At 35.1% G+C, this 18,544-nt stretch overlaps 1 protein-coding gene and 1 pseudogene across 2 annotated transcripts in view; both read right to left on the reverse strand.

Moving 5' to 3' along the window:
- The window catches only part of GPC6 (glypican 6), a 1,192,747-nt gene that overhangs the window by 507,793 nt on the left and 666,410 nt on the right, over window positions 1–18,544 (reverse strand). The gene's annotated exons all lie outside the window — the stretch shown is intronic.
- On the reverse strand, window positions 90–2,318 carry LOC119506695 (annotated as a pseudogene).

An 18,544-nucleotide genomic window follows, 5' to 3' on the forward strand; every position in this document is an offset into this window, starting at 1 on the left:
CTTGGTTGGAAGTGGATAGCACCCATTTCTTCTATTCTGCTCTATCTGATTTGAACATGTCTTTGATGAATGCATTTGGGAATGGCAAGAAAACTGAACAGTTTTTTTTTTTTCCGTTTCTTATGTCTTCTGTGTCCAGAAGAGGGTGATGAGGAAGAAACTGACTAATCAGCAGAAGAAACATTTAAAGAGGAAGATGATTTTTTTCCTTTTTTAGCCTCTTTTTAGAGCTTATGCAACTTTTCTGCACTTGTTTCTCTTTTCTTTGTTTTCTGCTTTTCTTCTTTTTCAGCTTGTTTTTCTCTTAATTTCAAAGATTTCTGCATATATTTGTGAAGTTCCTGCAAAGAATCCTTTGCATCTTTGAAAGTCTTATTCAAAGCCAAAGCCTTCTTATGACACATTTCAGCATTTGAAAACTTTTCTCCTTCTAACTGCCCTCCTTTTTCTATAAGTGTCTTGCAGAGATATTTTCTTGCATTCCCGTGACTTGGACAGTTTTCCAGTGCAGCTCAAAATCTTCTGTTGCTTTGTTCAGACTTCCTTTTGTTGCATATAATTCTGTGAGCTCCCAAAGCTTTCACATTTTGTTGCCTATTTCCAGAGCCTTATTGTATTCATTCATAGCACTGACATGGGATCTAACCTTAAAATAATCAACTCCAATCCTCACACATTTTAAATACCAAGAGGCAGACTGTTTATTTCTTGAGGCAGAAGCAAAATTGTCTTCAGAGAAATTTTTGCTTTGTAGGCCTTTCATTAAAGATGGTGGATTAGATTCCTCAATTCCTAGTTCTCCTAGAAGAATTCAACTACTTCTGGAATAACAAATCCCAAGAACCTCTGGATGATATTTTTATAGGACTCCAAAGAATTGGTATTTAGTTCAACACTCCTTTTGTAGTACAAAAGGAAACTTTTCAGAACTAATTACACCTAACTTAATTCCAGATAGGTTATGGTGTAAAAGATGAGCCATAAGGAGATACTGCAAGCTTTTCACGATATCTGTTGTTCTAGTTTGCTAATGCTGCCGGAATGCAAAACACCAGAGATGGATTGGCTTTTATAAAGGGGGGTTTATTTGGTTACAAAGTTACAGTCTTAAGGCCATAAAGTGTCCAAGGTAACACATCAACAATTGGGTACCTTCACTGGAGGATGGCCAATAGTGTCCGGAAAACCTCTGTTAGCTGGTAAGGCACGTGGCTGGTGTCTGGTCCAAAGTTCTGGTTTCAAAATGGCTTTCTCCCAGGATGTTCCTCTCTAGGCCGCAGTTCCTCAAAAATGTCACTCTTAGTTGTACTTGGGATATTTGTCCTCTCTCTGCTTCTCCGGAGGAAGAGTCTGCTTTCTATGGCCATCTTCAAACTGTCTCTCATCTGCAGCTCCTGTGCTTTCTTCAAAGTGTCCCTCTTGGCTGTAGCTCCTCTTCAAAATGTCACTCTCAGCTGCACTGAGTTCCTTCTATTTGTCAGTTCATTTATATGGCTCCACTGATCAATGTAGACCCACCCTGAATGGGCGGAGCAATACCTCCATGGAAATTATCCAATCAGAGTCATCACCCACAGCTGGGTGAGGTGCATTCCAAAGAAACACTCAAAGAATTACAATCTAATCAACACTGATAATGTCTGCCCACACAAGATTACATCAAGGATAATGGCATTTGGGGGACACAATATATTCAAACTGCAACATCTGTCAATATCCTTGATTCCTATTTGGATGATGTCACCGCTTTGGTAATACAATGAAAGATCCCTGTGGTTACTGTAGGAAAACATATTTCTTAATGGACAAAGAGCTGTGATTTCTAAGTGGGATATATCTCTCATGTTGCCCTGGCCTAAATAGATCAATACCATGAAAAATCCAAATTCCTGAATGGAACTAATTCTTCCAATCAGTATATCACCACACTCAGTATCTCGGAAAAACAGCTCTCTCCAGTCCACATTAGGTATTTCCATGAACTGCTCTAAAGGTGGCATGATTGCATAATGATCTTCATTGTCTTCATTAACTTCAGAATCTGCAGGTGTATCTGATTTCCAGGAAAGTGCAAAAAGAAGATCTGCTTTTTTGGAAATGAATTTTTGTATTTCAATGCTGTCAACCCTTTTCTCTTTTCTTAAAAAGAGACAAAATCTTCCCTGTAACTGCTATTGAGTCAGCAGGCCCTGGCAAGTTTCAGCTGCCAACTCCAGCAGGCTCCAGACATGCAGATTTTCCTGCATTTCACTCTGGAGCAAGGAAAGCAATGATGGTTCATGGCAATTCAGCGAGTGCTACAGAAGGCCCTGGTCCATGGCTAGAGCTTGCTGGGCTGGTTGGCTGCCAAGTCATCCATCCCATATTCACTACTTCAGCCTGTTGGCCCTAGAGGCTGGAGAAGCAGCCTGGAGGCCAACGGAAGCACATATCAGTCTTACATGGTTGCCTCCCACAAGTGTCCCAAGATGGGTAGGATTTTAAAAAATGGTCGGCGGGGGAGAGATTGGAGGGAATAGGCAGCTACTATACATGGAAAATTCATTATGTTCTAAGCACTGTCCTAAAGACTTTATGTACGTTATATTTATGAATCCTCACAGCAAATTTATAAAGTTTGTAATAAGATTTTTCTCCAATTTTACAAATAAGCAACAGAGGCTAAGAGAAGTTATTTGCTCAAGACTGATTAGTAAGTGGAGAAATAGGAATTCAAATGCAAATCTTTCATGCTCTTAAAGATTATACCACAATAAATACCCTGAGCAAAGACGTGGAGTGAGTAACACGTTTCATGTTGGAATTTTGGAGAATTAAGAAAAGTAAACTGGAATTTTTTGTTTACCCTGCTCTAGGCAATTGGATACATACCTTTGGAAATTCTTAAGCAGTGTAAGGATATGATGAAAGAATGATTTAGAAAAACTGAAGGAGGAAAGGTTTCAATTTATGAAAACTGGATAAAAACAGCAGTTGATATGCAACACAATATTGATCAAAACTACTATGCTAGCATTAGATAGACAAAGAAAGGGAAACTTGGTTGGGTTGTTGCAAAAGATCAATCAAAGGATTATGTCTTTGGCAAAAAAAAAAAAAAGAGAAAAGATGCAAATAAATAAAATCAGAAATGAGAAGAGGGCATTATTGCTGACCTCACAGAAATAAAAAGGATCATAAGAGGATACTATGAACAACTGTAAGCTAACAAATTAGACAATGTAGATGAAATGGACAAATTCCTAGAAACACATGAACAACCAACACTGACTCTAGAAGAAAGAAAATTTCTACATGCCGATTACAAGAGATTGAATTAGTTATGGAAAACTTCCCAATAAAAAGAAGTCCAGGACCAGATGGCTTCACAGGTGAATTCAACCAAACATTCCAGGAAGAATTAATACCAATTCTGCTCAACTCTTCCAGAAAATTGAAGAGAAGGGAACACTATATAACTCATTCTTTGAGACCAACATCACCTAATACCAAAGCCAGATAAAGATACTATAAGAAAACAAAATTACAGAACAATTTCTCTTATGTATATAGACACAAAAATCATCAATAAAATACTTGCAAATAGAATCCAACAGTGCTTTAAAAGAATTATACACCATGTTCAAGCGGATTTTATCCCAGGTATGCAAGGGTGGTTCACCATAAGAAAATCGATTAATGTAAAATGCCACGTTAACAAAATGAAAAAGAAGAAAACACATGATCATCTCAATTGATGCAGACAAGGCACTTGACAAAAGCTGATATCCTTTCTAGATAAAAACACTTAGAAAAATAGGAATAGAAGGAAACTTCCTCAACATGATGAAGGACACATATGGAAAACTCATAGCAAACATAGTACTCAATAGTGAAAGACTGAAAGCTTTCCTCTATGCTTTGGAACAAGACAAAGATGCCCATTGTTACCACTGTTAATCAGTGTTGGGCTGGAAGTTCTAGCAGAGCAGTTGGGCAAGAAAAAGGAATAAAAGGCATCCAAAATGGAAAGGAAGAAGTAAAACCTACCTTCTGTGCAGATCAGATGATCCTATATATAGAAAGTCTTGAAAAATCTACAACAAAGCTACTAAAGCTAATTAAGGAATTCAGCAAAGTGGCAGGGTACAAGATCAACACTGAAAATCAGTAGTGTTCTTTAAACTAGTAATGAGCAATCTGAGGAGGAAACCAAGAAACAAATTTCATTTGCAATTGCAACAAAATTAGCAAATATCTAGGAATAAATTTAACCAAGGATGTAAAGAACTTACACATGAAGAACGACAAAGCTTTATCAAAAGAAACCAAAGAAAATCTAAATAAATGACAGGTCATTATTGGAAGACTAAACATTGTTACACAAATCCTACCCAAAATGACTTACAGATTCAATGCAATCCCAATCAAAATTCCAACAGCTTATTTGCAGACATGGAAATGCTAATTATCAAATTTAACTGGGAAGATAAAAGGCCCCAAATAACCCAAACCATCTTGAAAAGAAAAGAACAAAATTGGAGGACTCACAATTCCAGACTTTAAAGCTTCTTACAAAGCTATGTGGTAAAAATAGCATTGTACTGGCACAAGAACAGACCTACAGACCAATGGAGTAAATGTGAAAGTTCAGAAAGAGACCTTCACATATATGGCCAATTGATTTTTGACAAGTCTGGCAAGTCTACTCAATTGTGATAGAATTGTATCTTCAACAAGTGGTGCTGGGAGAACTGGATATCCATATGAAAAAATGGACCCCTATCTCACACCATATACAAAATTAAAATAGTTACCAGGGGCTAGCTTAGGGGTAGGGAATGGGGAGTTAATTCTTAATTTGTACAGAATTACTGTTTGGGTTGATTGTAAAGTTTTGGAAATAGATGGTGGAGATGGTAGAAACAATGTGAGTGTAATTAACAGCACTGAATTAATTATATATGTATATAAATGTGGGTAAAAGGGAAAATTTTAGGTGGTATATATGTTACTAGAATAAAAATTAAAAGACAAAAAAGGTTATGTCTTGATATTATGTGGTAAGAGGGCTTCTACTCTACCCAATTTTCACCCACTTGTTTCAAAATTTTTCAGCAACTGACCTCTGAGGAAAAGAAGTGTGAAGAAAAAAGGCTACAAGATTTTTTTAAACTGAACTTGTTCTCAAGGTCTTTGCTCCAGTTTCCATCTTCAACGTAAAATAACTCTTGGAATTTTATAAAAAAAGAAATTTCAGTTCAGGAAGGAGAGTTAAGGAGGTGAGGCTGTAAGAATAAACGTATGACACAAATACTTACAAAAGTACAGAATAAAAAATATTTAGAAACATGGAGATTCTTGTTTGTTTTATTTTACTTACCATATTTTATTAACAATTCTAGCACTAGTTTTTCTCTAGTATATATGCCAGGTGATTTGGGAGATGAACTTCCAAGTAAAGAAAGCAATGTTGGGATCTTTATCAACAATTTCTAAGTCTCTGTTGGCCAGTTAATCAACTGATCATTGTAAAAAAAATGCAAATATTTAAAAAAAAATTTGCATAGACTTCTATCTCAGGAAAGACATGTTAATCAACTGATCTCATAAGAAAGTTTGCAAATATGTTTTAAAAATTTGCATAGAACTACTGTAGGAAAGTCATGTTTCTTCACTTTTATCAATGATATTTTGGATAGAAGTTTTAGAACCTTTTCCACTAGCTATGACCAAGAATTGAGATAAAGTAGCTGGGCCTGATCTAACACAAGAGCAGTTGTGCAATATGGGACTTCTTCTCCTTAAAATAATATTCACTATTTCCTACCAGGGATTCCTCTCTGATACGTCCCTCATTGCAGTCTAGCTTATAGTGGACTATAAAACTCTTCGACTTGTTTTTCCCATACTGTCTTTATTTGCCCTTAGTGTTTTTGCATACTGATGTCTCATTCACATTCCTCTTTATACAGTATTCTAGTTGCTTATGAATAAAGTTTTTGTAAACAAAACCTTTGTGAGGAAAATCAGTACAACACATCTGAACAAATAAGCTCTACCACTCTCTTACTCAGATCAAATAGCAACAAAATATTTTAAAGATTAGCAAAGAAGAAAATATATACCAACTTTCTATTTTTAAACATTTGGTCACTTCTTTGTGTAAGGGTCACAAAATGGTAGCAGGGGGTAGAGGCATCATACATGTGATTTCATTAAATAGTTCTATTTTTTCATGTGTTTCCATGTCATTTTTGTTCTATCACTAAAGAATTTCACATCGCTAGGGATTCAACAATAGAAAGCAAACAAGCTCAGGAATTTGAAATTGTGAGGAAGATAAAAAATGAATCACTAGAGCATCTAAAATAGATATGAAAGAGACCAACTAAATGTTTGGCTTTTTATGTGCCAAAAATGGAAGCCTTAATTATGATTCATGAAGTCATTAATTCTTTTCAGGTCTGATAGTTAATGTAATAATGATTTTTAATTGAGAGCTAAAGATTCTTAAATCACTTTAAAAAATAAGCAAGTGCTTAAATCATACAGATAGTTCAGGAAAAAGAAGGGAGATTTAGTACACAATTTTCCTCAGCAGTCTCAGACTCCCAGTTGAAGGTTGAAGGTGAAGGAATTTGTATGAGTACGCAAATTATTTTCAGAAGTACAACTGAAGTATTAGTGTTACTATGAGAGACTGATGATGTTATTTAACCTGTGAGATTATCTTATTTACTATTTTCCAAACTACTTGATTAACCTGTAACTTCCATTTTTGAAGCACAATTGCCTGATCACATTCCTTAATTAACACGTTGTCTTAATATTTATATTCCCCAGATAAATGATTTTTTTAATTCCTTCAAAAGCCTTGACAGACACAAATAAAATTGATAGCTGATGAAAACGGGTTGTTTGGGATCCTGTATGAAATGACCTCTCCAGGGCCTTTTATGATCTTATAGCTTTCTGTCAATCATGCTGGTTAAGAAATCTTCTTCAGTTAAAATGTATTGCCAACCATTCCCCTTTCCAACCTTTCTTCCAGTTCCTGTTTACAAACATTGATTCATTCATTCTTTTACTAAACCTCTAATATATTCCAGGTAGTAAATGCAATATGTTTATATCCCTGTTTTCTGGATATGCCAGGCTCAGTTGTTGACACAGGGTTTTCACTGTCCACAGAATTCCCTCTTTTCTCTCCACCTAACTTACTCTCACCTAACCTTCAAAAATCAGCCTAAGTTTCATTTAAGTTTATTTTTCTTTTTGACCACTGCAACTCAAAGTGATCTGGCCCACTTAATCTGAGTCAGTCTACTGGCATTGATCTCTATGATTAGTGCACTCTTTAGCTGTTAACTTCCCTGTCAAACATGCCTTATTTGCCCTCGAGTTGGCAAGGTCTATGGTAGGGACCCTATGAAGTACTTTTCCCCTAGCACTAAACAACAATGAATATTTAGTGCTCAGAATTATGTGTTGAATGAAAGAAAGAATGATTAACTGGCTGACTGACTGACAGTGAAGGAACGAATCTGACTGGTTGCCCAGAAGTCATTAAAACACATAAGTTGTGTCAGGAAGGCTGAGGGAAGCATAAATTTCCCAAAGGGGTAAAGAAAAATGGTGTGGAAGGCTTACTTTTATTCAGTGTAATGAATACAACAGCAATGCCCGAAATCTTGAAAGACCTGGAAACCAATTCTTTGGAATCTGTTGCCACAAATTCTCCTAGCCCAATGCGATAGAAACAATCTAAATTGATTAGCTGGAATAATAGACAACCTGTGGTATGTCAGGAACTTCCTGCACATTTGTATGCTTCTCACTGTAGATTAGATTAGGCTGCAACCATAAATAAATAAACAAACAAACAAATAAATAAATAGCGAATAGAAGATCATAGTTACCTGCATTTTTTGCCTGGGAAACACAGGTGATGACAAAGAAGAGGATGGATATTATAGACAAAGAAGCAAAAAATATCACTGAAATCTGTGGTCTCCAGAAATATGCACAATGTAATGTCCATGCAGAATCCTCTTTTACTGCAAATAATTCCATCCTTCCCCTTTCTGGTACTCACCTAAGCTTGTCCTTCCTAAGTTCTGCTCCCTGTCTTCTGTGCTGCCTAATCCCACCCTCTTTTATGAAAAACTAGGCCACATGCTATCACAACCTATTCAGTTCCATTAGTTTACAGCTGAGGGTACTGTCTCTCAGAAAACGTTTAACAACAGGTTTCTCTGTGTTAACAGCAACACAAAGACATGCGGAGTATCTTAGTTTGCCAACACTGGTTAGCTTAAAGAACAGGAATTCATTGTCTCACAGTTTGGGAGGCTAGAAGTCCAAAATCAAGGTCTCAATAGGCCATTTTTTTTCCTAGAATCTGTAGTGTTCTCGGTGCTGTCTTGCTGCAGTCATTGGCAATCCTTGCCTGGCATCTCTGTCTCCCTCAGAAGGCGATCTGCTTCCTTCTCTGGCTTCTTCTGACTTCTGGTTTCTACTGGCTGGGTCTGAATTTCCTCTGCTTGTAAGGGCTCCAGTCATATGGATTAAGGCCACCCTGATTCAATTTGACCTCATCTAAATAGGATCTCCGAACATCCTAATCACAAGCGAGTCCACACCTTAATAGCAACATCTACAAACGTCTTATTTACAAATGGGTTCACACCCACAGGCACTCAGATTAACACTGGAACGTGTCTTTTGTGGGGGACATGATTTGATCCCCAACATGGAGATTTGGAAAACATGTTCGTAAGCTTTGGACATATGTTGAAAGAAGGGGCCGGATTTTAGCACCTCTTAAATCAAACTCTAAGTCTATTACTACATTTCTTTGGGTACAGGACTACACTCCATTCCATGCTTCCGATCAAAACAGAATTGAAGCAACGAGGCTTGAAGACACACTGGGCTTCATGAAGTTTCATCCAGGGAGCTGCAAGGTGGGATCACCATGACAAATGGGAACTCCTGCCTCACATGCTTCCTTAGCACACAGCATTTCCCTTTTTGTAACTTGATTACATTTATAACTATTTGTTTAAAGTCTGTTTTTCCTAGACTGCAAGTCCATAAGGGCAGAAATCATGCTGTCTTCTTCACTGCTGCACCCATCCTGCCATTTTGGTGCCAGGGCAGGTGCCCAAGAAAGACTGAATGAATAAACAGCCACTGTGAACGCAAACGTAGGTCTTCATAAGGAAATCTGAACATATGATCCAACAAGATAGTCACTAATCTCTGGACACTCATTTAATTGCTTCAGTTTTGGAGACCAAGAAAGTCTTAAATGCTTCATTTGCACCTCTTTTGAATTATGGTACATTTTTTGGTAATAGAAAGTCTCCTCCTACCTGCATTTTGCTATTTATGCATCTTAAATTCCCCATCTTTTTATGAAAACTAGAATTTAGATTGTTTGAGTGAAAGAAATGCAAGGATAGATACAGGGAAAGAGGGAAAGATACAATAAAAAATGTAAAGGAATAAATATATTTAAAGGGGGAACAAGGAAATTTTTGACAAGGTAACCTATTAAGCATTTTATGATGATGTAAATTGTGTACCACATAAAGGTTGGTAACAGTTGAGTCTCCATCCTGGTGCATGATTTTTAATGCATGAGGGAAGCAAGAAACTTGTGTCTCACAGCTGAACTTTTTCAATCCTGAAGGAGTCATTGTCAAATGCTCCATTTAATAAGGTACCATATATCATAAATCTGAAACATGTGGATATATGCTTTCAACATTCATGGGAAAAATGGGTATAAAAATTCAACTGTGAATCTGAAGGCTAGACTTTTAAATAATCTATTAACTGGGCTATGTCGTACTTAAATTTTGAATTTTTGTGCTTTTTTTAAAACAGGAAAACACAATTTTGCTAAAAAGAACACAGCTAATACTTGAGGCAAAAATCATTAACAATAAAGAAACTGTAAACAAGAATGAGGTAAGTCTTAAAACCAAACTCTTCCCAGGCTCACTCTGAGTACCTCAATAATTGGTTATGAGCTCCAAATAAACTTTAGATTTAGATATAGACATCTAGAAATATTTTTATATTTCTCTTTATTTTTATTTCTCTTGAAGTTCCTAAGATTCATTTCATATTCTCATTTTTTATTTTGTTTTGTTTTTTTATTATTAAAGCTGGCTAAGTAATACGCAATGAAATGAACCTGAAGGTTGGGAACTTGGTTATAAGCAAACAGATTTTTTTTTTCTTATACTGTCATCTAAATGAAGTTTAACAGGGAAGATATATTGTCCTCTCTGCCTTATCTAAGACTCAACTTAGGTGGTGACTGTGTCTATAAGTAACTATTATTTGATATAAGAGAGTAACATTTACATATTAATTGCATTTTTTTTTTCCCTGCTGCACAATTTTTATGCATTTTCTGGGAATAAAATTTGGTTTGAAAGCTTTCTGGGACAATATTTTCTCTTCTTGTTTGTTGGAGTTCATATTAGTGATTTTATTTCATAAAGAAGCAAGAAATGGCCTGATTCTAAATGAATTTTTAAGGTTTATAATGTGGTTTCCTGTTCTTTAAAACTCAATTGATATGGGGATTATTCCTATAAGAAACCTTTGACTTAACGGGGGGGGGGGGGAACTATGTGGATTAAATATTTTTGTCTTTCTATATAATATTTATCCATGTCTATTAGGGGAAAAAACATAAAAAACAAAAAAAAACTTAAGTCTGGTGGGAAAATATTTTCTCCTTGAAATCTGTTTTACAGCATTTGATAAGGTATTAAAAGTGTGGACACAGAAGTTAAACCTGAATCCATTTTTCAGAATGTAACTGTGAGTGGTTATGATGTGATAGGGAATCATTTCTTCCAGAATGTTATCTTTAAGGTGGCATGTGGAGTTAGGATTAGTTATTTGATTTCATAAAAAAATGAGATATGGCTTGAATTAAAAAACTCTGGGAAACACCGTGGTTTATAGAAATGTGCTTGGCATTAAATAAGTGGAAAAAAAAAAGAGAACTACCAAAGGAAGAAAAATACTGAAAATTAAAACACATTTTCTGTTGCTTCTCTTTTTACTTTACCCAGTTCCCCAGCAAGAGCTCCATTTAATTTAAAGAATTCTTTAGAGTCTAACCACATTAATAACCAGAATGAAGTGACTCCTAGAGGAAACATTATGTTTGTAATGTGCCTCTATTTCTGTAACCTATTTACCTCATAAAGTCTGAGAGATAAATAGCATAGCCTAAAATTCATGCAGCGTTCCTAGTAAAAACTCTTGTGCAAACATTACTAACATTATGTATATATTTTTGCTGCAAGATGTTGGTGTGGAAGAGCATGTCTTAAAAGAGAAAGTGCTTTCTCTCAACATTATGAAGGTGATAAACCACTCTATCTGCATTCAATATCTTTAACATATTGCCCAAAGGATTGCTGAGGAATAGGTATTTCAAAGTAAGATTATCATAAATCAAAAACTGGGAGTTCAAATAGAAAACGAAGATAACACATCACTTTATAAACTAGTTGCTAAAAAAGAGGTGCACAATTTGAATTTTTATGTGTATTCCCAAATATTTATATTTATATTTCATTAATATAAACTGGTGATCATTGATGGTCCTTTCCTTTTCTCAACCTATGAAGTGGATTGTAGTAAATGGGAGTAAAAGCTATAAATTTTATCACACAAAATACTCATTTGGGGGTGGGGGGAAGTTACAAACAATAATCTCTGAATAAGTGTCAATGGGCAGGCAAATTGGGGGCTATGGCTATGACACTTATTAAAGAGAAGAACAGTGCTATTGCAACCCTGATCAAAACTGTTGCACTGAATTATCCATAAATAGCATAAATCTATTTTTATTTTACAGTCTTTTTCTAGTTTGCCATGATATAATGCAAATGTTGAAAAATAAGTAGTTCAGTGAGCATAAATATGACATGTAAGTTTTAACTATAAAGAACTCACAAAGTAATGAGGACTTAATTCAACAAAATAAATACTTTTCTCTGCAAATAGTCACCTTGGGAGATCAGAACTCCTTAATCCCATAATACAGCCACTATTAAAACAACTGTGGAACTTCTCTTTTGGAATTCTTTCAGAGCTTGAAGGAACTGAAGATTGGAGTATTCATAGAAACAAAACTGTGTCCTTTAATGATAACTTCCACTTGTGACAGGACCTAAAGTTACAGAATTACAGAGCCATTGTAATTTTTATAGACGTGAGGTTGATTTTCCTATTTGGCTCATGACTGGGGACCAAGCAAAGACAAACACTGTAAGACCAGACAGGAAATCTGGGGAAAAGATGGTTTAGTAGCTTCCCAAAGAGTGTTCCAATTTTAGAAATCTAGAGGCAAATATATTAAGCAAGCACCTAGTTGTTCAAAAAAAAAAAAAATAAAAAATTATTAATCCACAACTTCACAGGGTGTATGTTGTGCTTGCTTCTCTGTCTAAAGCACCTAACAATTGCAGTACTGGGTTTGTCCTCCTGTCTAAGGTGTCTATCTGCTATTTATGTGACTGTGCATGGTCAGATGACCCTCACTGAGGGAAAGGCATAAGGATTTGGATAATGGTCATTGAAATCTGCTTTTGTAAAAAGAGTTGTATCCCATGGAAAAAAAAAAAAAAAACAATAAAAATGAATTAAGAGGAGCCCTTGTATTTTAGAGATGACAACTGAATCTCAATAAGGAAATTAATTCCAACCAGTTAAGAGTGGAAATGAGAAGAACGCACAGGTCCCCTAATTCCTTGTCGAATCTTTTCTCCACTAGACACAGATTTCAACATGGCATTTGACAAAATGTATCATTCAACTTTTCTATCAAATGAAATAAATACTTATCAGATTTGAGCAGTACATAGAGCTGAATGGGAAAGCCAATAAATTTGATGAATAAACAGAAATTGCTTAGGTGGAGGACTATTAGGTGAGTGAGAAGAACACTTTAAAATGAATTAGGAATACATATAAATATAAATTAACATTGTACTCATGTTCAACTAATTACTGTACAAATAGAGTATGTGGAAGACCAGATTAAAATAGGGTATTATGAAAAAGACCTAATGGTTTCTGTTGTGGGAAAACACTATGTGATACTAGAGCCAATATGAAAATCTTAATTTTTTAATACACCCCAAAGGGGCATTAATAGTTGTAGATATTTCTACATCATGAGAAATTTTAAAAAGAAGCACATTATTCAAGACCTTTTTTTGACAGATTGGCCAAAGTCAAAAGAATTGTAATAGCCAGTATTGGCAAAAGTTAGGGGAATTGTCATATACTGCTGAAAAGCGATAAGACAATATGTATAGAAAGCTTTAATATATATATATATATATTTTTTTTTTGACACAACAAATTTATGTTTAGGAACTTTTCCTAAAGAAAGTCATAAATATGTCCAAACATGTTTGCACAGGAATGATTATCAGACTGTTGTTTATGATTCTAGCAACCATCAAAGCAGCCTTAATATCCAGTCAGTAGGGAAGAAGATGTCTTATGAAGATATATCTATCTGCAGTGAAACATCATGCAGAGTCATCATTCAATATCAGTTTTGATTTATGAGAATAAAAAGAGATTAATGATACGTCATGGAGTGAAGAAAGTGGATTACAGAAGAGTGAGTTATATGGACCCTTTTGTATCTATCTGTCTCGATATCTATATCTGTATTTCATGACTATATAATACGGGCATTGAATATATAAAACAACATGTTATGGCATGCACAAAAATGTTTGTTGTGATTATGGGTGTCTGATTTCATTTTTTATTCTTGTCAATTAATTATTTATAAGATTAAATGGCAAAATGGATTTTAAAACAGGCAAATATTTACAGATTTCGAGAGATCACATCTGGCCAGTGTTCAATTTCAAGTCTGTATTTGCAAAGTATTTAGCCCTTTTTCCTGATTATTAAATCCATATAAGCTCATGGAATAATATTTAGAAATTTCATAAAAGATTAGGTAAGAATATAGTTTCCTTATTTCAAAGTGCTATTTTCTTTTATACTCATCAGGTGGGAGGCTGCCATTGTAGACACGTTTGGAGTGTTTGTGTTGGGGCCTCCATAAGTTCATTCTGGGCCAAGTATCAGTGTGACTTATAGATTAAAAACCTATTTGGTACATACAAGCCCAATTTGGTATACCAAAATGAATGCCTGGCGGAGAAAGGTGTCAATGTTTTAAAAAAACCACTAATTTTAAGTAAATTGTATAGCGACATTCTAAAAACACAAAATTCCTCGAGTCCTTCAACTACTCCAATCCACTGACTTGAATAGCAGGTGAAGAGCTTTATTTCTGCAGGGGGGACTCAGTTTAGCAAGTCTTTCTGAGAGATGAAGGGCTGTGAAGAGGGAAAGCTAGCATATTGCTCAGGCAAGGTACAATTGCCAATTTAAAGGCAATTTCTTCTGAGGTTCAGATGTTAATAGAGATATACAGCATGGAAACCAAACAAAAATCTATAACCTCACCTAAATCTGAGACAAAATGAGAAAATCTTTGCTGGCAGTTGACTTACAGTTAAATATAAAGACATCAGCATAGTTGCCTTTTTTCCTGGTTCCTACTTTAAATCCATTTTGAAAATAAAATATTCAAAGTATTTTGTAAACCTTAAAGTAATAGGGTAGTTAAACTGAAGGTGTGGTAATAATTATTAATAGCCACTTGGGAATGTGGTTTGTTGTGATTGTTAATATTAGTTTTTATACTTCAATCGTTTTCTTTTTTGCTACATTTTGTATTTCCAATGTTACGTCCATATTTGTTGTTTTTTTTTCTTTTTCTCCCTTTTGTATTTTTTAACATGTCCCACTAGTGGTCGCAGGGTCCAAAGAAGTAAAACTAATCATTTAAGTTTCTGCATTAATTTTTTTCAGCTATACAAACTATAGCAAAAAAGAACTTACTGATCAAGAGATTAAATCTCTTATTAATATATGAAAAATAAAATTCCAGCGGCAGTGGAGATTATGTGCAGATGAAAAGAATAAGGATGCTTCTCCTCACACAAAATGTAAAATTTTCTAAAATTTTCTAAGCAAAGATTTAAGTAAAAATTATAGTTGAACACAACAGACTCGACCGTAATATGTGATCTACTGAAGCAGTCTCGTACAAATTACTGATGCACCAAAGACATCACACACAGAGATCATACACACAGATAAACTTGTTGAGTTGCAGTTAAAGAACTTTCCAACCATGGAATTCTCTTGGGTAACAACAAAAGGGCTATTTTGAGGCACTGTTAATGTAATAGACTAGATGTATCTGTCCTTGACTCAAAACTGGACCCACAAACCCAAGTCACCCATCCGTCAATAAATATTGATTGATTATGTACTACAGATAAGTTACTGAGGGCATATAAAGCCATGCAAGCACTTTTCTTATCTCAGTAGTCTATAACAGAGGAGATAAGACACATATATAAATAACTACAATGCAACCTGGAGATTAAGTATCATAAAATTGGAGATATGAATAAGGCATCATGGAATGTTGAGAAGGGAGGAGTTAGTTCCTATAAATACAATGAGCTACTGTTTGCATAGAAACTATCAGGAACCACAGCAAATCTTTGGACAGAACCTACACTATCATAGGATTCCTGGTTCTGAAAGATAGACAGCCGGCATGGGGGAAGCTACTTTGGTAGCTGAAGTGATAACTGGTTTTACTTTAATGCATCCCAATTTCTGCATTTGCTTTAGTTTCTCTGCCAGAGCTATTTTTTTCTGCACTTAAAAAAAATTTAATGTTTCTGTAGAATAACATGGTTGTATCTATGAATTTCACTGAATTACTGGTCTTATCAAACAGCAGAATGTGCAGTATGTTGTTGGAAATAAGCCTTTACAGATCAGCCTTAGATATGGACAAGAGGCACAGACCACTTTTTAGAGGAGCAACTCAGTGTTGCTATGACAAATGCCTAGTAGAAACAGAAAAGCATACTGCAGTTATTAAGTGGCAAATATTCTTTCCCTGTGGCCAGGAAGAAAGAGCACCTTTGACTAAAAGTTAAGATGAGGACAGGTGCTCACCAGAAGGTGAAAGCTTTATTTTCTTTCACAGAGTCACGTTTATTTTCAAGTACCATGAATACCCATGACAATGCAATCTCAGTGATATCTAGTACAGGTTATAAGTTGGAGAAAAAGCCTATATTAAATTTCAACTAATAAGGGGTTTTTGTCCCCTTGATTATAACCATAGCACCATAAAGTTCTCTTTCGTCCTTTCCAAACCTAGTGAATAATATGGTTATTAGATTTACATTTCCTGAGTACTATCAATGTGTTTCTAACCACAAAAATCACTGCTATTACCCTGGAAGGATGCAAAGTAACTCCTTAGAAAAAAGTCAGAGGCTATAATTTTAAGTCATTTGGAAAAAAACAATACAACCTTCCAGGCCTTCGTATTATAAAGAGCAGTGATTGACAGGCTGTATTAAAGTGAGTGGTCCCAAGAAAGCTGTGTTATGAATTAAGAACAAGTGAATAACACATATATGAATGTTTCATAAGCCATCTAAATCAATGCTAACCTATTCCCCTTATTAAGATCTAGAGATATACAACCATATTTTTTAAAATTAAAAAGTGATAAGCAGTGTACAAGAAAATGAATATCATAATTTCTTTGATGTCATTTTAATGGATTCAATTTACTTTTTTTCCTTTTGCCAGTGTCAGGTTCAATTGTAGATGATAAGTCTTGGCTATTATTGTAAATATATCTTTTGTGCTTAGAATTACTTACAAAATGCTAATCAGGCTTATTTCTTGCTCAGTTCTATTAGCTTAGCCCTTAAAAGCATAGTTCCTAAGATTTAGAGACAGTTTGTGAATAGTCAAGACCTCCCTCTAGCCCTGGAAAATTAAATTTGGTTTCTTTCCTGCTTTTGCAGAACACTTTTTCCATCAGGAGTAATTTACTCCAATTAAGGGCTATGTGTTCTGAAAATTTAAGTATTTCTTTCAAGAAAAATTAAATGTCTTATAGTTTTTATTTGCCTGTCAACTTCAAGAAAAACTTAGGACCAAAATCATCTGAGAGAGGAATGCATTGTGCATATTAGAATCAAACACTCTTCTGCTCAGTGAATGGATGGCTTTCTGTGAGAGAGGTCTCAAGGGAGACTTCTGGTCTTCAGATAGTAGGGTAGTCTAAGTAGTTAACAGCTTACACATTCTAGAGCACATGTTCATATAATTAAGGAGTGTTTTCCAAATCCAACTTGTCTTTTATACATTGCAGGAATTAATATTGTTTTCAACTTCCCTGTCAATAAGTGAGTTTTGTCCAGGTGAGTATCAAGAGGAATCTCTTTCACCTGACACATGCCACTGTGTACGACATCTCATGGGGACAAAGATGACCATGTTGCTATGCATATATAATAGGCTATGTTCAGCGGTTTTAGAAAATGATCTACTAAATTAAAAAAAAAAAAAAAGACTGCTGTATCCCAGATCATTTCCAGATCTTTATGATGTCTCTATATTACATCAAATAGGCAGCATAAAATGGAGCTGAGTGGTTAATATCTTTTACTTTGTAAATGATTGGAAGTTGATTAGGCAAAGGGCCTTCAATGGGTGGGACAGACTAGAGAAGGTGACACATTTAGTAAATGTTTTTTTCCAGTCCCACCTCTTCAATATATGCTGAAATAACCGAAACAGAAAAACAGAAAAACAAAAAAGACTTTGCAGGATTGGCTCATAAGCTATGAGATGTAAGGCATTCTTGGTATTGCGTTGGTGTCATCTGCTTTACGTGGGTTGTAAGGACTGTGTTACAGAGTTGCCATCATTTGCACTGCTGACCACAGGCCACAACCCACAGTCAAAATGTCATGGCAACCATCTTGGCAGTCAGAGCTAGTTATGTTCTTTAATGGACTAGCTGTGTTGTTAGTTTTAGATATAAAATCTTGCCACCTTTGAAATCAATTGGAATTTTCTTAGTTCTACAAACTGAAGAAACTAAACTGATTTTTAAGCCTAAAAGTCATGTCTGACTTTACGACCTTATCTTTCATTAATTGTATGGAAACTAAGGTTCAGAAATCATATCAAGAGGCCACCAATTTTCCACAGAAGCCCTTTCATTACAGCAAAAGGTGTATTGTAAGAATAACTGTATAATTATCCCCAAATTATCTCTTTATTTATAAGATCAGTGCAACTATTTTCAAGGATAAGAAGTATCAGTATCAGTGAGGGATTCAAATGCAGACACTTCATGCTACATAAGAAAGAATTTGAGAAGTCAAATTCAAAGTAATGAATAATTACAGTGGGCATAATCTCTATTCACTAACTTTACTTCCTTAATTCTCTGATCTCCTATTAACTAATTTTTAACAATTTTATGCACAAATAGTATATATTTTTTGATATACACTTAAATTTCACACCTACTAGTCAACTGTCATGTTGAACTCACTCGACTATATTATTCAAGATGAAACACATT

Source organism: Choloepus didactylus, chromosome 12 (assembly GCF_015220235.1).
Source record: "Choloepus didactylus isolate mChoDid1 chromosome 12, mChoDid1.pri, whole genome shotgun sequence".
NCBI classification, from domain to species: Eukaryota; Metazoa; Chordata; class Mammalia; order Pilosa; family Megalonychidae; genus Choloepus; species Choloepus didactylus.